This window comes from Capricornis sumatraensis, chromosome 22, assembly GCF_032405125.1.
Source record: "Capricornis sumatraensis isolate serow.1 chromosome 22, serow.2, whole genome shotgun sequence".
NCBI lineage: Eukaryota > Metazoa > Chordata > Mammalia > Artiodactyla > Bovidae > Capricornis > Capricornis sumatraensis.
In genome coordinates, this window is record NC_091090.1 from 33,932,904 (window position 1) to 33,952,551 (window position 19,648).

At 39.9% G+C, this 19,648-nt stretch overlaps 1 protein-coding gene and 1 non-coding gene across 2 annotated transcripts in view; one reads left to right on the forward strand and one right to left on the reverse strand.

The window, feature by feature from the left end:
• LOC138069278 (zinc finger protein 184-like) overlaps positions 1-19,648 on the forward strand; it is a 1,142,341-nt gene that overhangs the window by 429,348 nt on the left and 693,345 nt on the right. The window lies entirely within an intron of this gene.
• Positions 12,450-12,531, reverse strand: TRNAS-GCU (transfer RNA serine (anticodon GCU)). Its single transcript has one exon. It is a non-coding gene; the product is annotated as a tRNA-Ser (tRNA).

Consider the following 19,648-nt stretch of genomic DNA (forward strand, 5'->3'; position numbering starts at 1 on the left):
AAAAAGAATTGGGTTCCGAACAAATTTTTTGGCCAATGCAATAAATACAAAATCAATCCCAAATCAGTTACGTTACGTTTACTGGTACAAAGGAGTGTAATTATAAGTAGTTAGTCATTCATCAATTTTATTATGCCAACTAGAACAGCGGCATTTCATAGATTAAACTATGTTTTGTTTTAACAGGACCTCATTATTTATTTTATCACAGCAGCAAGAAAACATCTTCCATGCTAATGGAGGTTCCATGATGGGTTTTAACTCCAAAACTGCAGCTGTATAAATTTCTTTAGTTGGTTTCCTCAATGTTGCCACCTGAAGGCATTAAATACACTCAGGTTTCATCCTTTACTTTAACTTCTTCCAAATATCCAATAACTGTGTAATCATTAAGAGCACCAGCATGAAGAAAATTTGCCCCAAATTCTGATCACTTTCTCCAATATACCTCACTTGAAAAGCCCTCAGTACAACTTTCCTAAAAACTATATAACGAGAATAAATGCTCACCTTCTCTTGGGCTTTAAATATATTATTCTCTTTCATTTTTTATGCCCATCTGCAACAAGTAAACACAGTTACCATATGCTTAAATATCTCATTGACAGTTGATTAGGTTCTGTAACTTGTTTGTGTGATTTTTAAGTAGATAAACTACAGGACTCAGGCCAATTCAACTTAGGGTCAAGTAAACAGCACGCTGGACTTCCTTATAGTTAAACAGCTAGGAGAAAGTCTGTCTCCTGCTTTTCTGTCTGGAGGAAGATTCCCCTGCAGCAGTACCTTGATGAGTCTCCTAGGACAGAAGGGATTATTTTTAACTTAGAATTGGAAATCTCTACTGAAAATATTTAAAATGCCACTCAGCTTAGGGACAAGAAGAAATGCTGATTACTCAGCTGGCAAAAACATTGAGGGTCATCTGAATCTGGAAACAGGCATATTTATGATACTGACTCGACTGTGTGTTTTATCATAAGTTCAAAAAGAGGAAGGAGAAGGAAGAGAAAATATTTGGAGGATTGGTAGCAAAGAAAGTAAGGAACTAGCTGGCAGCTGAATAGATTCAAGTGTAAAAATATTTGTGTCCCATATTAATCTTAACCCATCATGTGAGAGGTTTCAGTAAGAAGTGGGGAAGCTGATCTCCCCATGGATATCACCAACTGCTTATTCAGCTACTTCAGGATTTGGTCAAGGAACTTTTGAACATGGTGACCTTGACTACCATGATGAAAGATGTTCATAGACTAAAAAAAAAAGAGGCTTTCTTTCACTAAAGCTAATCCAGACATCACCACTGTTGAGCTGCAACCACAAGATGGTGTAATATCCCAGTAGGAACAGCCAGTCACCTAGGGTCAAATTGATTACATTGGACTCTCTATGAATCTGCCAGACAATGCAAGAGGCACTGGAGGGGCAGGTTCAATCTCCGGGTGGGAAAGATCTCCGGGAGAAAGAAATAGCAACCTACTCCAGTATTCTTGCTGGGAAAATCCCAGAAAGAGGAGGAGCCTGGTGGGCCACAGTCCATGGGGTCTCAAAGAGTCGGACATGACTGAGTAACTGAGCGCATACTCTATGACAGAGAAAACAAAATTTTACTTCAAAGCACTGGACACTTGTGTTAGGTGTCTATTGGTTTTCTATGCCATGTTTCTGTCAGTACTGACTTGATGAAAGCCCTATTCACGCTAGCCCCAAATTAGTTGGGTATTAACATGAAATGATTTTCCCCCAATCTCTATTTTTAATTGGGTATTTGTGAATCCTTTCTTGTCCTTTAATGATAGTTTGACAGATCCCGTAGCTTTCTGGCTAATTTTCTCTATTAAAGATCTCATCCAAATTTGTTCCTAATTTAAAATTGCATTGTCTATTGAATAAATTACAGAGCCATGGTTTCAAAGTACAAAAAGTACAAAAGAGACTACATCGAAACATTCCCCTTTGATTTTTCTCTTCTGTTGAGCTTGACAATGGTATCATTGTTCCACAGGAAAATGTTCTCGTTTATTAAAGATGAGAACTGAAGAACAAGGGTGGTATGTCATGATGTCTATAATTTACTATAAAATACTTCGGCAGAGAGAGAGTGTGTGAGAGAAAGCGCAAATATGGCAAAATGAACACATAAATGTAGATGAGTATATGGTGTTCATTATATAATCACACATAGACCTTTGGGAGTAACTGTTTTAAAATACAGATTTTTTAAGACTATTAAAAAAAATCCCAGTTCAATTCACCTTGAGATTTGCCTCAGATGAGTTTTACTGCCAAATTTATGGGGGAAAAAAGAGTTCAGAATTGTATGGATTTTAGAACTGTGGACGGAGAAGGCAATGGCAAACCACACCAGTGATCTTGTCTGGAAAATCCCAGGGACGACGGCGGAGCCTGGTGGGGAGTCTGTGGGGTCGCACAGAGTCGGACATGACTGAAGCGACTTAGCAGCAGCAACAGCAGTAGCACTGTGGATAAGAGATCCTGGATATGTACTAGAGTCTCTCTCTCATCTATTTGAATATTTTTAAATTTAAGAAATTTTTAATAAAAATTTTCATCTTATTCTTACGTTTGGTCACTTAATTTCACTCCCTAGAAACAGCCAAAGCTCTTGATTTCTTTTGTAGGTTTTCGGGGATATTTTATATATGTAGAAGCAATTATTTATTTATAATTTAACTCCATTATTTTATACACATAGTAGGATATTATGCACACAGCTCCTCTGCTTGCTTAATTTTGGAGTTTTTCCCATAGCCATAGGCATAGATCTCTGTTTTTGACTGTTGTATAATATTCTATCATATAGATTTATTTAGCCAGTCCTCTATTGATGAGCAATTAGATTATTTCCAAATATTTTCTATTTATAAATAATACTGTACTAAATATTTTTATGTATATATCATCTTACACATATATGAGTATATCTGCAGGATAAATTCCTAAAAGTAGAATTTCTGAGTCAAAGAATATTCATTTATTATAGACTATTAAATTGCCTTCAAAAGTAGTTGTGAAAATTTCAGCTCTCTATCTGAAAGTGATATCACCCCCAATCTTCATCAAACTTTTTGATTTTTGCCAATATACTAATCCCTTATGTTTTCTGTAATGCCAAGGAAGGCCTCCATTGTGCCAAGACTATAAAAGAAAATTCTCATGTGGATTTTTCTAGGACTTTTGCAGCTTTATTTTTCTCCTATTTAAATTCTTGAACCACCTAGAAATTACTCAGCTGTAAAATATGAGATGTGGATTGTGCTCTTTTTTTTGTTTTTCAGATGTCTATCTACTCAGACATCAGTTTTCATCCCAATCCCAAAGAAGGGCAATGGAAAAGAATGTTCAAACTACTGCACAATTGCACTCATTTCACATGCTAACAAAGTAATGCTCAAAATTCTCCAAGCCAGGCTTCAACATGAACTGTGAACTTCCAGATATTCAAGCAGAATTTAGAAAAGGCAGAGGAACCAGAGATCAAATTGCCAACATCCACTGGATCATCGAAAAAGCAAGAGAATTCCAGGAAAACATCTACTTCTGCTTTATTGATTATGCCAAAGCCTTTGACTGTGTAGATCAAACCAAACTGGCAAATTCTTAAAGAGGTGGGAATACCAGACCACTTTACCTGCTTCCTGAGAAATCTGTATGGAGGTCAAGAAGCAACAGTTGGAACTGGACATGGAACAACAGACTGGTTACAAATTGGGAAAGGAGTACATCAAGACTGTATACTGTCACCTCGCTCATTTAACATTGATGCAGAGTATATCATGTGAAATGCTGGGCTGGATGAACTACAAGCTGGAATCAAGATTGCTGGGAGAAATATTGATAACCTCAGATATGCAGATGATACCACTGTTATGGTAGAAAGTCAAGAGGAACTAAAGAGTCTCTTGAAAGTGAAAGAGAAGAGTGAAAAAGCTGACATAAAACTCAACATTCAGAAAATGAAAATCATGGCATCCGGTCCCATCGCTTCATGGCCAATAGATGGGGAAACAATGGAAACAGTGAGAGACTTTATTTTGGGGGGCTCCAAAATCACTGCAGATGGTGACTGCAGCCATGAAATTAAAAGATGCTTGCTCCTTAGAAGAAAAGCTATGACCAACCCAGACAACATATTAAAAAACAGAGACATTACTTTGCTGACAAAGGTCTATCTAATCACAGCTACAGTTTTTCCAGTAGTCATGTATGGATATGAGAGTTGGACTATAAAGAAAGCTGAGCACTGAAGAACTGATGCTTTTGAACTGTGGTGTTGGAGATGATTCTTGAGAGTCCCTTGGACTGCAAGGAGATCCAACCAGTCTATCCTAAAGGAAATCAGTCCTGAATATTCATTGGAAGGATTGATGGTGAAGCTGAAATTCCAATATTTTGGCCACCTGATAGGAAGAACTGACTCACTGGAGAAGACCCTGGTGCTGGGAAAGATTGAAGGCAGGAGGAGAAGGGGATGGCAGAGGATGAGACGGTTGGATGGTATCACGGAGTTGATAGACATGAGTTTGAGCAAGCTCCAGAGTTGGTGATGGACAGGGAAGCCTGGCATGCTGCAGTCCATGGGGTCGCATAGTCAGACACAACTAAGTGACTGATCTGAACTGAACTACCCAGATGTCCCAGAACCATTTATTGAGTGATCTGTCTTTTTCTCCACTGACTTGAAATACCATTTTTATCAAATTCTTAAATATTTGTGCTTACTTCTGGTTTTTCTATCCTGTTCATACTATAATGTTTTTTTTCATTGAAGTTTGTTTTAAAACCCAAAAGGCTTGTTCGTCCTTGTTATTCTTTTCTGAATTTTCCTGGCTACTAATGCTTGTTTATTTTTCACACAAACTTTAGAAGGTATTTATCCAGTTTGAAAACAAAATTCTATGTTAATATTTATTGGCTTTATATTAACACCTAGACTAATGATAGATGGAAGCTGACATTTTGTCTTGGGATCCCGGATGAGCCCCCAAGATGATAGCTTACGGTGAATGGTGCTGCTGGATTTGTGACCTTGGAAGAAGATTTAACTCTGGCGCCAAAGACAGTCTCTGTCACTCAGAGCTTTGAGTAGATTTTATTAAACCAACAGGGATAGAGAAAGCTTCCAATAGTAGGCACTGGAAGGGCACAGGAGAGTACCCCCCTTGCCAGTTTTTGCAAGGTATCTTATACTCATTAGCAAGCTGTTGATCATAGATCAACCTCAAGGCTGACAGAGTTGCACCAGGTGCAGCTCCCTCCCAGAACATACCTATCTGCACAAGGGGAGTCCTCTGTAGGTGAGAAACATTGTATGTCTTGAAGGAAAACAGACTTCTAAACAAGATACATAGTTTCATTAATATAACTTAAGAAAAACTTTTCCATGAGTAAGATGTACTATTTTGTCGGGCAATTAGCAGCTCAAGGTGGAAAAAAGTTACTTTCAGGCAGAACCCATTGTCCTTATAGCAACACAAAACTAAAGGCGCATGCTAAGCGGTTAAAGTGGGAGCAAAGGAATGCAGGGGAAAAAACTGTGGCCGCTTGCCAGTTTGTCTTCTCCTGGGGCTTGGGGACCACAGCCCTCCCTAGCCGTTAACCCTTTCACTAACATGTAGAGAAAATTGATATGACTTTCCCTCCGTATCTGGCTTCAGTAAAGATTTAAAGTTTTCTTATTATTGACCTGGTATTTTCCTCTTAAATTTATTTCTCAACAAAACAAAAAGACAACCTAATGAATGAGAGAAAAGATTTGCATATGATGTGATTGATAACTGGTCAGTGCCCAAATACATAAGTAGCTCATTTAACTCAAAGCAAAACTAAAGAAACCAAAAAACCCAACCTGATTAAAAGATGAGCAGGAGACCAGAAGAGACATTTCCCAAAGAAGACATACAGCTGGTCAACAGGCACCTGAAAAGATGCTCAACCTTGCTAATCATCAAGGAATTGTTAATGAAAACCACAATGAGATCTCTCACACCTGTCAGAATGGTTATCCTCAAAAAGTGTATAAATAACAAATGTTGGAGAAAATATAGAGGAAAGGAACCCTTTTCACAGTTGGTGGGAATGTAAATTGATGAAGCCGCTATGAAAAACAATATGGAGGTGCTTCAAAAACTAAAAATAGAACTACCATGGTGGTGGTGGTTTAGTCACCAAGTTGTGTCTGACTGTTGTGACCCCATGGATTGCAGCCTGCCAGGCTTCTCTGTCCATGGGATTCTCCAGGCAAGAATATTGGAGTGGGTTGCCATTTCCTTCTACAAGAACTACCACATGATTCAGCAATTCCATTCCTAGATATATACCCAAACAAAATAAAAACACTAATTCAAAAATATACATGCACACAAATGTTCATAGCAGCATTATTTATAATAGTCAAGATGTGGAAGCAGCCTAAGTGTCAATTAACAGGTGAATGAATAAAGAAGATGTTGTGCATATACACAATGGAATATTATTTAGCCATAAAAAGAATGAAATTCTGCTATTTAAAAAATGTGGATGGACCTAGATGCTACTATGCTTAGTGAAATAAGTTAGACAGAGAAAGATAAATACTTTATATTATCAGTTATATATGGAACCTTAAAAAGAAACCAAATGAATAAATATAACAAAATAGAAAAATTTTATTTCTGTTTTATCTCTTTTGTTGCTATTGAAAATGGAGATCTTTTCTTTCATTCTGTGTGTGTGAAGGCAATTGATTTCTCTTGTTTATTTTTATAAGTATATTTAGTTTTATAAACAAATCCTTAGATACCTTCATATAATTTTAACTCTTTTCTAACTTATTTTTCATTAAATGCATTGTCTAGTTCCTGCAGAGCAATATAAAACAATAGTCATCAGAATGGACATTTTTCTAACATGTTGCTAACTTCAAAGAGAGGGCATAAGATGTTTTCTCTGAAAGCAGGATGGTGTTGATGTAAGTTAGATATGTTTATCATGGTTAAGTAAGGAAATATCTATTCTTTTATTTAAATGTTTAATCTATCAAAATGGATGTTAACGTAATAAAATGCTTTTTCCATATCTACTAAATGTAGATGTTTCTTGTGAGATATGCTAATATGGTGATTTGTGTTTAAAAGTTTTAAAATTTAAAACAATTTTAATGCTCATCTCATCTTGCCATAGAAAAATATTTACTCCTCTAATGTGCTGCTGGATTCTGTTTACTCTGATTTTATTTAGGATTCAGCATAAATAAAAATATGTGGTTTTCTTTTTTAATTAATTGATTTTTGGTTGCATGGGTCTTGTCTCTGCTCAGTAGTTGAGGTCCATGGAGTCTTTGCTCTTTGGCATGTGGAATCTTCCCAAGAATGTGTCCCCACATTGGCAGGTGGATTCTTATCCACTGCACCACCAGGGAAGAACTAGGTGGGTTTTCTTATTGGTAATCAATTTTACTTTAAAGATCATTATTTGTTCCCCATTCCCATCCAAGATCGAACATTCTCTTCTATTTCTTTATTCTAACAGTTTTAAATGCATTAGAATTATCTGTTCTGTAATTTGTTTATTAAAATTCGTCTGTGAAACTTACGTCTGATACTTTTTCAGGGTAGTTTGTTGACAGCTTTATGTCTTCAATTGTAACTGGTCTGTTCGGATTTTTAAATTTCTTTTAGAGTCATTTCCGTATATTTTCTAGAAATACACATATCCAAGTTCTTAAAAATACTCTGCATAGCGTTGATTAGGGTAGTATCTTTTAGTTTTAGCTGAATTTGAAATTATGAACATCCCTTCCATACTGGACTGTGCCCTGCGACCAAGAGAGTTGCAGGAACTCTCCCCAAAGAGAACGCGAACCTCTGGACTGAATGAAACTGGAGCGGAAGGGGCAACGCATCTCCTCTAGACTCACACCTTTTCAACGCACGCGCCATTCTAGACAGGTTATTTGATGGTCCGTGGGAGCTGGAGATGCAAGAGAACGAAGAACTCAAAGAACTGGAGCAAATAAAGGGGACTGAGCGAGCAGAAGGCGCAGGTCGGGGGATTCCTCCAAGGCAGTGGGAGCGCAGAAACCGCAGCCAAGGCTGCCAGTCCATTTCACTTAAACATCATCGCAAACACCACCTGATAACTGTCCTACTATGTAACGGTTAACTTTCTGGGCTTTGAATCTGACGATCGGAGTTCATATCCTTCATATATCTCGAAGCGACCTTTGGATCCAGTTTAGCTTTGCCTCTCGGGTAAGTGACTAGGAGGAGCTCGTTTCTGCCTCCCCAACCCCGCTTTATTTTTTCTCCCCCTTTTTGAGTAACAACCCTTTCCGACGTAACTATACGTTTAGCTTCAAGGAAAGAGTTATATTTCAAAGCGAAGGAGTTCTCAAGTCATCATTTAATGGCTCTTTATGTGATTCCCAAGTGGCCCGAGCCCTGGAGAAGTCAGAAACGGGCATTTTCTCTTGAAAGTTTACAGACTCCTGGGGAGCCGGTGGAAAGAGAGGGAGAGTGAGATTTCCTGAGATGAAGACGCTCTCTGGCCTCAGAATCAAGAACCCTCCTCGCTGCCAGCCGTGCCCCAAACGCTGCTCACGGATGTGCAACCACTGTCTAGGTTTTCCACACTTGTATACAAAAACTTGCTCATTTTCTATCTGAAATTCACATACAGCTGGGCGTTGTGTTTCACCTGGCACCCTACCGCCGACCTCCAGCGGGGGGCGCGTTCTTCGCCGAGGGGCATCTGCGGGAAGCGACCTCTCTGTTCGCTGGGATAATTCTCGAGAGGTGGCCTTCTGTTCTGCTTTTCTTACCGACTCCCACCCCAACCCTAGCCTGGAAAGGCCTCAAAGCAGCAGCAGGCAGAGAAGGCGGGAGCGCAAGTTCGTCCCCCTCTGCGGGCCTTTCTCCCGCGCCTCCTCTCTTAGGCGCTTTGGACTGGAGTTAAAACGAGGCAATCTCGGCCTGCTTCCTCTCCGAAGTCTCCTGAAAGTCCACAGTCATAGCAACCTCCCCTGAAAGAGTAAAAGCCTGTCTAGATGGAAAGGAAGAAAACCTACTCCAATTGAAAAAGAACAACAAAAAAGGGGGGGATGGCTGCTGTTATCAGGCTGGGAGGAAAGATACAGGTAATGCCAGCTGCAAAGTAAACAGGAATCAATGTTTTCCTCAAGATCAAGTAGCAACTGTAAAAAGCCACCACGGTCCGCTCTTTGAATGATTACTGCCTTCTTACGATGTCCCAGACCCATTCGGCTACGCCCCATCTATTACTGGAATACCTAAAACCACCCTCTTTTCAAGACTATACCTAATCCCCAGTTAATCCGCGCTTCTTCAAGAAGAAGGTTGATACCTCCTCAGAAATAGCTATCAACCCAGACCCGCTTCTCGCTCCCCTTAGAGCCTCTTTAGAGTCATCTAAAGTAACTAGGTTCTTAATAAAGGAGGTTTTCTCTCACTTCTCTTGTTGAGCAGTGTTTCCCAGCGTATCCTGTCACTGTATTAATTCATTACACTGATTTTGTCAGGTTTGTTCCTGGTGGTCTTTGGCCGGTGTCTTTAACACCACCTTAGCTTGCTCTGTGAGTCCTAGCTGTGTGGGCAGAGGAGGGGTTAGAACAATTAATTCTGGCAGAGCAGGGGAAAAATCAGGATAGACACTCATGTTGATGCTAGAATGACAGGAGAAATGTGGGTCTTGGGGAAAAAAGATTTTACCAAGATGGACAGCAACTAGGATAACCATGTTTTAAAACAAAACAAAACAGAAAAAAACTAGAGTTTCAAACTTTAGCATTCATCAGGATTACCCCAGAGTTTGTTCAAGCACAAATTGTTGGGCCCCAGTCCTGGAGTTTGTATTTCTAACAAGTTTCCAGGTGATGATGATGCTGGTGTTGCCTGGGAGAAACACACTTTTGAGAACCACTGAACTAGAGTAATCTTTTGGATTGCATAGGAGCTAATCCAGTGATCCAACATGAGACCTGTGATTTAGACATTTAAAATTTTCATTCTAATAAAACAATCAAATGAGTTCCACCCTAAAACCACAGAAGGCTCAAGTTCACCAGTCCCTAAAATCCATTAACTCTTTAATCAGTCCAATTTATAAACTGCCACTGGATATCCAGAAAATCTGTAATAAACAAAAGCCACCAAGCTTATGAGCAATCTGGACTCCTATTTCTGTCTCACTGCGGTGCTTGTACTTCCATTTAGATGATCTGTGACAATGCTAGTTGAAATAAAAATTCCTCTTATAGGGCTGCAGGAGCAGATGTGGTCTGGTTTCCTTTCTACTTATCTGGTTGGGGGGCTTCCCAGGTGTGGCTAGTGGTAAAGAACCTGCTTCCCAATGCAGGAAATGTAAGAGACGTTTTCCCCACCCCCATGTCGGCAAGATCCCCTGAAGGAGGGCATGGCAACCCACTCCAGTATTCTTGCCTTGAGAATTCCATGGATAGAGGAGCCTGACAGGCTACAGTGCATAGGGTCACACAGAGTCAGACATAACTGAAGTGACTTAGCAGGCACACATGCATAAATTAATATAATCCCTATGGAGGAAATTGGAAAGTATCTTACAAATGACTACACCCTAGAACACAGCTTATCTCCTAGACATTTATATTATAGCTATAGATACACATGCAAAATGGTGTATATATTTAGATGCAGATATATTTAACTAGCCACTTGGTGGCTCAGAGGTTAAAGCATCTGCCTCCAATGCCCGGGTTCGATCCCTGGGTTGGGAAGATCCCCTGGAGAAGGAAATGGCAACCCACTCCAGTATTCTTGCCTGGAGAATCCCATAGATGGAGGAGCCTTGTAGGCTACAGTCCACAGGGTCGGAAAGAGTCGGACACGACTGAGCAACTTCACTTTCACTTTACCTTTTAAAATAAGTAGCATTATATACATTGTCTTGCACTATGCTCTTTTTCATTGAACATTATATTTTGGATACATGCACCCATATGTTCGAAGCAGCACTATTCACAATAGCCAAGACATGGAAACAACCTAAATGTCCATCAACAGATGAATTGCTAAAGAAGATGTGGTACATATATACTATGGAATACTACTCAGTCATAAAAAGAATAAAATAATGCCATTGGACCAACATAGATGGAACTAGAGATTATCATAAGTGAAGTAAGTCAGAAAGAGAAAGACAAATGCTATATGACATCATTTACATGTGGACTGTAAAATATGATACAAATGAATTCATTTACAAAATAGAAATGGACTCAAAGACATAGAGAACAGACTTGTGGTTGCCCAGGGAAGGGGACTGGAGAGGGAAGGATTGGGAGTTTGGGGTTAGCAGAGGCAAACTATTATATATAGAATGGTTAACAACAAGGTCCTACTGTACAGCTCAGGGAACTATATTGTGATACACTATAATGAAAAGAATATATGAATAAAAAGTATATATATGTAAATGTATCACTTTGCTGTACAGTAGAAATTAATACAACATTGTAAATTAACTATACTTCAATAAAAGTGTATCTTAGAGAGCTTAACGCCATATATGCATACTGTGTTTCTGGAATGACACATTGGGGCCAATAATGTCCTACTGGTGGGAAGGGTAATTGGTGACAAAATTTGGTATACAGATTTTTATAGTTTTTGAATCATATGAACATAGTACTTACTCCAAAATGGCAATAATAAAAAAATACATTATATTTTTTCCTCCCAAAGTCTGTCAAGATGGAAGTCACAGGTAGAAACTGCATGTTACTTTGTGGGGGAGTGCATCACAGGGCATGTGGGGATCTTGGTACTTTGACCAGGGATCAAACCTGTGCCCTCTGCAGAAGTGAATAGTCTTAACTGCTGGGCGAACAGGGAAGTCTCAGATTTTTGTTACCTTTTCTCGGGGAGAAATACTCAGCTTTAACTGAAAATATTGTAGTGTGTATTTTTTAGTTTTGTCATATCTCTAAGAGATACATATTCTTCCCTGTCAATGATAGGGATCCTTAGAAATGGTTGCTTTTAAAGTTAAAAGATAATAGACAAAAATTCCCTAAAGATAAAATTAACCTGATAATGCCTTAAATAACCCAAAATTTTGTGTACAATTCTCTATAAACAATTTTATATGCTCCTCTAAATTTATTTGGCAATGTTTTTCTATGATCTTCAATTAATTCTTCAGTGATGTTCTCAGTGGAAAATCTCTGCTAAGCAAAACTTGCCGTGAAAATTTCAAGGGTGAATGGGAGAATGAAACACTAATCAAATGTATTATTTAACAAAATTAACAGCCATGACAAAATGCTACTAAGGAAGTCGGGAAGGGGGGTGGAGGTGGGGGAGTGGCGGGGGAGGGGTGTGGAATAGAAGGAATTAATTCACGTCACTCATTTACCTCGCCAAAACGAGTAACCACCCCTCACAAACTCAGCTAGTCGACGAGGATGGGATTCGAACCCACGCGTGCAGAGCACAATGGATTAGCAGTCCATCGCCTTAACCATTCGGCCACCTCGTCGCATGTAAATTTTATTTCTTCAACACCTTCTGGCAGGCGTTTTATAGTATTGCAGCTAATCGTTCTTTTCCCGGCTTAATAGTCACAACCACAGTGTGAGTTAGGTGTCTTAAAGTAAATTCCACAACGGACAGTAATTGACAGCGCTCGGAGTGAAGTTACTTGGCAAATAGCTGATAACAGGTGGAACCACGCATAATACACGTTATTGGACACAGGTCAACACTGTCTTGCCAGCTCAGCTCTGCGTCCCCGGGAAACACTCACCCGACTTCCACAAGGTCCCTCGACCGCTGCATTTCGCCTTGAAGGGACCGATTTCCCCACCTCTTGATCAGAACTCCCAGGATTCTCGTTTTCTACGTGGTACCAGAATCCCGATTCCTTTTAATTTACTTTTGTGATATGCTCGCCAGCCAGGAGATGCCCTCATTTGTCTTTTGTTTTCCTCTCTTGGCACTGAGCAGTCTGAAAAATCAGCAACGCAGGAAAACGTGTTTTAGGAAAAAAAAAAAAAAAGGAGAAAAGAGCGAGAGTCATAATGGGAACTTGTTTGCATCATAGCACAAGATTGGTTTAGCTTGACTCCTATCAACCAACGGTGGGGTGGGTAAATAATCCCAGATGCGGGAGTCAAAGTGCAGGTCCTGGCTGTGGCTCTTTCCTAAACTTCACTGTGCAGACCGGATTGAGTAACCTCTAACGTCCCTTCTGGCTCTGGCAACCTCTGGGATAAAATGACCATCATGAAACCTTTTCCTCTCAGAAGAGTTTGTGTACTTTGAAAGGTGGCTTAACGGTGAAGAATCCGCCCGCAATGCGGGAGATGCAGGTTCGATTCCTGGGTCAAGATGCCCTGGAGAACGAAACGGCAAATCCACTCCTGCCTGAGAAATCACACCGATAGAGGAGCGTGGCAGGCTACAAGCCTTGGGGTCTCAAAAGTCGGACACTAAACAACGAAAAACAAAAGTGTAGTGCAGAAGTTTGAAGGTTGAAATGTTCTTTTCTACCAAAAATGTTGGTCCCTTTTCCCTCTCTATGAAATCTCTTAGCTTAGCCCTTAACTTTGTTGGGAGGAACTCCTCTCTCAACTGATTCACCGAATTTCCAAATACCTTTGATCGGCACGAAACCTTTAGAAGTACTTCATCTAAAATACCAAATAAAACCATCTTATTTGTTCCTTTGAGTGGGGCGAGTAAATTGTTACCCTTTGCATCGTAGGCTACCACTCACATCTACCTTTCAGAGACTCAAAGGCAACCTCATTTCACACCAGTGACTTCAGAACTATTCCTAGTGGAAGCTCGGGGGTGGGGGTGGGGGTGGGGGGTGGATTTCTGCTGTTAACTAAGAGTTTCCCTGAAATTTAACTTATACCACTCTCCCTACAGCAAGAGGTCTAGGAACGTATTTGTTTTGGTCTTATTACACCAATGTCAGTGTAAGTAAACAATAACTATTGTTAATAAATTTAATACCAAATCTAAGCATTAGAATTAAGGTACCTAGAAAGCATATTTTCAATTAATTGAAACTTTTGGGTTGATAATCTTAGTTTTTTTTTTAATCATAAAGTTATGGTGAGTATTAAATTAGTGAAACATCAAATTAGTTAACATTAAATTAGTTAACATCAGTGAAATGCTTAGAAAATTGTCTTACAAATAGTTATCGCTGGAGTAAGTAGCCTTTCCCTTCTCCAGGGGATCTTCCCAACCCAGGGATTGAACCCAGGTCTCCTGCATTGCAGGTGGAGTCTTTGCCAGCTGAGCCACTATCAACCTTACTTCAGTAAAATAAATTTTAAAAAAATTAAGGCAATTCCAGCACCACCGTTTCAAGATGGGTGCCTGCCCAGGGTCCCACGCAGAGTTGCCCCACTGTGGTTTAAACAGAGCACTCTTGTCTCCACAGCCCAATGCTGTTACCTCTGAGGCAGTATTTCAAACGAGAAGGTTGCAAATTATTTCCCCCTAAAATCCAGTGGAGATGCGATCAAGTTTCATTGACTCATTTGTTTTAGGCTTGACAAGCAAGGCAGAAGGGGAAACCAGTGGTGTCAAAAGTCTTAAAAAGTATACTATCATGTAAGAACTGAATCGCCAGTCTATGTCTGACGCAGGATACAACATGCTTGGGGCTGGTGCATGGGGATGACCCACAGAGATGTTATGGGGAGGGAGGTGGGAAGGGGGTTCATGTTTGGGAATGCATGTAAGAATTAAAGATTTTAAAATTAAAAAAAAAAAAGTCTTAAAAAGAAACAGAATGCTAGGAAAACCAGAAGCCATTCTTAGGACCTAAATTGCCAAATACCAAACCAAAAGCCGGGAAACAAAATCTGCTCAGTGTGCAGGTGAAGGCTTCACTTGATTTTTTTGGAGGCTTTTGAAGGATGTTGGACTTCGGTTCTCTAGATGGGGAAAGCTGTGATTACAACTAGCTCTATGACACACGTCTCTTGGCTCTTCTATCCCTGCTTACAATCCCCATGTCCATTCAAATCAGCTGCCCAGAGTTGAACCTTTCCCATTTGAAAGAGAAACTTAGCTAATCTTTCAAAACTGCCCTCTCTGCATCCTGGAGGAATCAGGGGACCAGGAACTGTTCACCTTCTCCAAGAACTGTGTGTCCCCAGGCACACGGAGAAGAAAAGGCAAGGCAGTGTGAACTGTAGAAAATTTAGGCTGTGGTAACATGGTTGCGGGAGAAGGCGATGGCACCCCACTCCAGTACTCTTGCCTGGAAAATCCCATGGACGGAGGAGCCTGGTAGGCTACAGACCATGGGGTCTCGAAGAGTCTAACACGACTGAGTGACTTCACTTTCACTTTTCACTTTCATGCATTGGAGAAGGAAATGGCAGCCCACTCCAGTGTTCTTGCCTGGAGAATCCCAGGGATGGGGAGAGCCTGGTGGGCTGCCATCTATGGGGTCGCACAGAGTCGGACATGACTGAAGCGACTTAGCAGCAGCAGCAGCAGCAGCAGCAGCAGCAGCAGCAACACGGTTGCAGCCCTGGGATTTCTTTGGAAGGAATGATGCTAAAGCTGAAACTCCAGTACTTTGGCCACCTCATGCGAAGAGTTGACTCATTGGAAAAGACTCTGATGATGGGAGGGATTGGGGGCAGGAGGAGAAGGGGACGACAGAAGATGAGATGGCTGGATGGCATCACTGACTCGATGGACGTGAGTCTGAGTGAACTCTGGGAGTTGGTGATGGACAGGGAGGCCTGGCGTGCTGTGATTCATGGGGTCGCAAAGAGTTGGACACGACTGAGCGACTGAACTGAACTGAACACGGTTGCAAACTTTTCCGCTCCCGCTGGGATGTGAGCTTGAGTTTCTGAAACAGTCTATAGAAATTCCAGGAAAGCAGACTCTCTTTGGCTGTATACCCTCCCTTTCTGTCAGTAGGTAAACAAGCCACATAAACAAGGTGTTAGACAATACTGGGATGACAAACTCAAAGTTGGGGTATTAGGGTGGATAATAACAGGAAGAGGTTTCAACATTTCCCCGTGTTAAGATCTGGAACCTAGCAGGGCCATAATTTTCACCCACCCAAGTAGCTTTCCGCCGTTCCCAAGGCCACAGAACTTTCTTTCAGATTGCCCCCCTCCTATTTCCAGACCAGATATTGGGAAAATCTGGTGGAGAGTGTGGCTGACTTTTCCTCTCACCGGGGAATGCTAAGGAGCTGGAAGCAGAAAGAGTTTCACGGAAACTGGTCTAGTGCTGGAACACTGCCTGAGTATTGCTTGGACCTTGAGATTAAGACCCCTATCCCTCTGCCAAGGGAGACCTTCTCTGTGGTTGAAGGAATTGCTTTCCTAGAGCCTCTAATGAATCAATGCTCTATAAGATATTGATTATATTGTTGTACAATATATCCTTGTAACTTATTTTATACACAATAGTTTGTACCTCTTAATCCTCTATCCCTACGTTACCCCTCCCTGCTTCCCTCTCCCCACTGGTAACAGCTAGTTTGTTCTCTATCTCGGTGTTCCTTTTATTGTATTCATTATGTTTTTAGATTTCACATGTAAGTAATATCATACAGTCTTTCTCTGATTTCACTTAGCTTAATATCCTTCAGGGCCATGTTGCTGCAAGAATGTATCTGTTGATGGATACTTAAGTTGCTTTCATATCTGAGCAACTGTAAATATGAACATTGGGGTGCATGTTATTTTTTGACTTAGTGTTTTAACTTTTTTCAGGTATATATGCAGGAGTGGAATTGCTGGGTCATATGGTAGCCTTGCTTTCTCAGAGTCTCTGATGAATCAATACAGTACTTGTTTTCTTCCCTACATTTATTTTTAAAACAAATCGCAAACATTCCTGAAATTCTATCTTTATCATGACTTTAAAGAGAATATAAGCTCACATTCCAAGGGTTGAAAAACAGAATCCCCCTCAAATCCTTTTTTCCATTTTCTGGAAGTGACTAGTTATCCTCATTGAGGGTCTTCAGAATCCCTTACAAGATTTTACTGTCCGTGGGTCAGGCTCTGCCTATCAAGGGTTTGTGTTGGTTGATAACCCAGTGCTGAAGGCTGGGAACCAATATTTTCACTGAGGTAAGAAGCCCTTTTGAGAAGCTACTTTAGATTTTGATGCTGTACTGTGCAATTCAAAGCAATCTGGAGATTCAGTGCAATCTCTACCAAAATTCCAATGATATTTTTCACCGAAATAGAACAAACAATCCTAAAATTCAAATGGAACCAAAATAGACCCCAAATAGCCAAAGTGATGCTGAGAAAGAAGAATGAAGCTGGAAGCATCACACTTTCTGATTTTAAACTATATTACAGAACCATAATAATCAAAACAGTATGTTATTGCATATAACAGACATACAGATCAATGGAACAGAGTCCAAAAATAAACCCATGCATATATGGTCAATTTATTTACAACAAAGGAACCAAGAATATACAATGGGGAAAGGACAGTCCCTTCAATGAACAGCATTAAGGAAACTGGAACACAAGCAAAAGAATGAAAGTGGCCCACTCCCTTACACCATACACAAAAATTGTCAACATGGATTAAAGAGTTGAACATAAGACCTGAAACATAAAACTTCTAGAAGAAAACATGAAGGATAATCTACTTGATATTGGTCTTGGTGATGAAAAATGCAAAAAAAAAAAAAAAGTCAGAGCACATTACATTAAAAAAGCTTCTGCTCAGCAAAGAAAACCATCAACGAAATTAAAAGGCATCCAACCTACAAAATGGGAGAAAATATTTGCAAAACCACACGTGGGAAACAGTATGGAGATTCATCAACATGATCCAGCAATTCTACTCCTTGGCATTTACCCAAATGAACAAAAACACCAACTCAAAAAGATACCTGTACCCCCCTGTTCACTACAGCATTACTTACAATAACCAACACATGAAAGCAACCTAAGTGCCCATCGAGAGATAAATGGATAAAGAAAATGTGGGTGTGTATACAGTTCAGCCAAGAAAAAGGAAATCTTGCCATTTGCAACAACTTGAGGACATTATGCTGAGTGAAATAAGTCAGAGAAAGACAGATACCATATGATCTCACTTATACATGCAATCTAAAACAACAGGAAAAAAAAAAATTCACAGAGAACAGGTAGGTGGTTGCCAGAGTTGGGGGAGAGGGTAGAGGTGAAATGGGTGAAGGGGGTCAAAGGTACAATCTTCCATTTATAAAATAAAGTCATTGGGATGTAATATACAACATGATGACTATAGTTAATACTGTATTGCATACTTGAAAGTCCCTAAGAGGGTTGATCTTAACTATTCTTATCAAAAGTAGAAAATTTTGTTATCTGTGTTGATGGATATTGATTAGACATTTTTGTGGTGATTATTTCATAATATATATGAATACTGAATCATTTTGTTGTAGATCTGAATATACAAATTACATCTCAAAAAAGTGTTGGACTAGTGAGTCACACTTGACTTGGGCTTCAAGGACTGACACAACATTTAATAACATTTAATACTCCATATTTGCCATTTAAGAAAACACTATTTATATGAATAAGCTGGAGCCTGAAGACAGTTAAATATCATTGGCCTAAAAGAGAAATGATAGTTTTATTCACCTCGGAAGTGAGAGGTAGTAACTACAAAAAGAGACAAGGGGAAACATTCTCCGTGAACAGGAAAGTTTTGAGTCTTATTTTCAGAGGATTAAAGGCAGCAGAGCAGAAAAGTGACAGAATGACAAATCAGCAGACTAGGTAGCCTAAGATGGACTTAAATATACCAATATTTTTACCATGGTTGGGCCAGATTTTCTTGCCATTGACAGGGAATTATATTGCCCTATAAATGATATAAAATCCAACAGAAGTCAAGTGCAGTCATAAAACTGAGGAAACATTCTTCCAGTGCTTGAAAGCTATTACCAACTTCAGCAAAGTCCCTCACTACATTAACTGAGGGAGATAGGCAGTGCTGAAGCTGAAAGAGATTTCAGTTGTGTTAATGTAATTTGTAGGAGATGGAAAATGCTGAAATGAAAGGATTACTTTCTCATCTTCTCTTTTGTCCTCTGTTTGAGCTCAAGGAGCTGTGTTCACAATAAAAAATGTGTGCTCTGGGCTTTAGCCATGATGGCCACACTAGATTTTGATGTACTGTGGTCCCAAACCTTTATGCCCTCCACATCACTTAAAGTATAACACATCTTTTTTCACCAGGAAATGCTAGTTCGGGGGGTGGGAGGGGGTGTCATGGGGGAGAGGTCAGGATTGGGAAGGGTCTGCAGGTCACCCAATTCTGGTCAGAGGCTTGGTTAGGAAGACAAGGTGGTAGAGAAACAGACAACTGATCTCACACATTCCAAGCTCTTAGATACTCCAGTGACTGCAACTGGTACAGTGAAAAGCAATTTCAACATTAGACTAGGCTAAGGCTATTCAGAAATCAAAATGATTTCAAAAAGCAAAACATAAAAACTCATGAATTCAGTATAAAAATAATTTTTTAACAGAACCCCTTGTTTACCTTTTCACTGTATTAACTGACACTTCATTGCATTTAACAAAGGTAATTACAGGTAAATTTCTTGTTGATGTTTATTTTCCCAAATT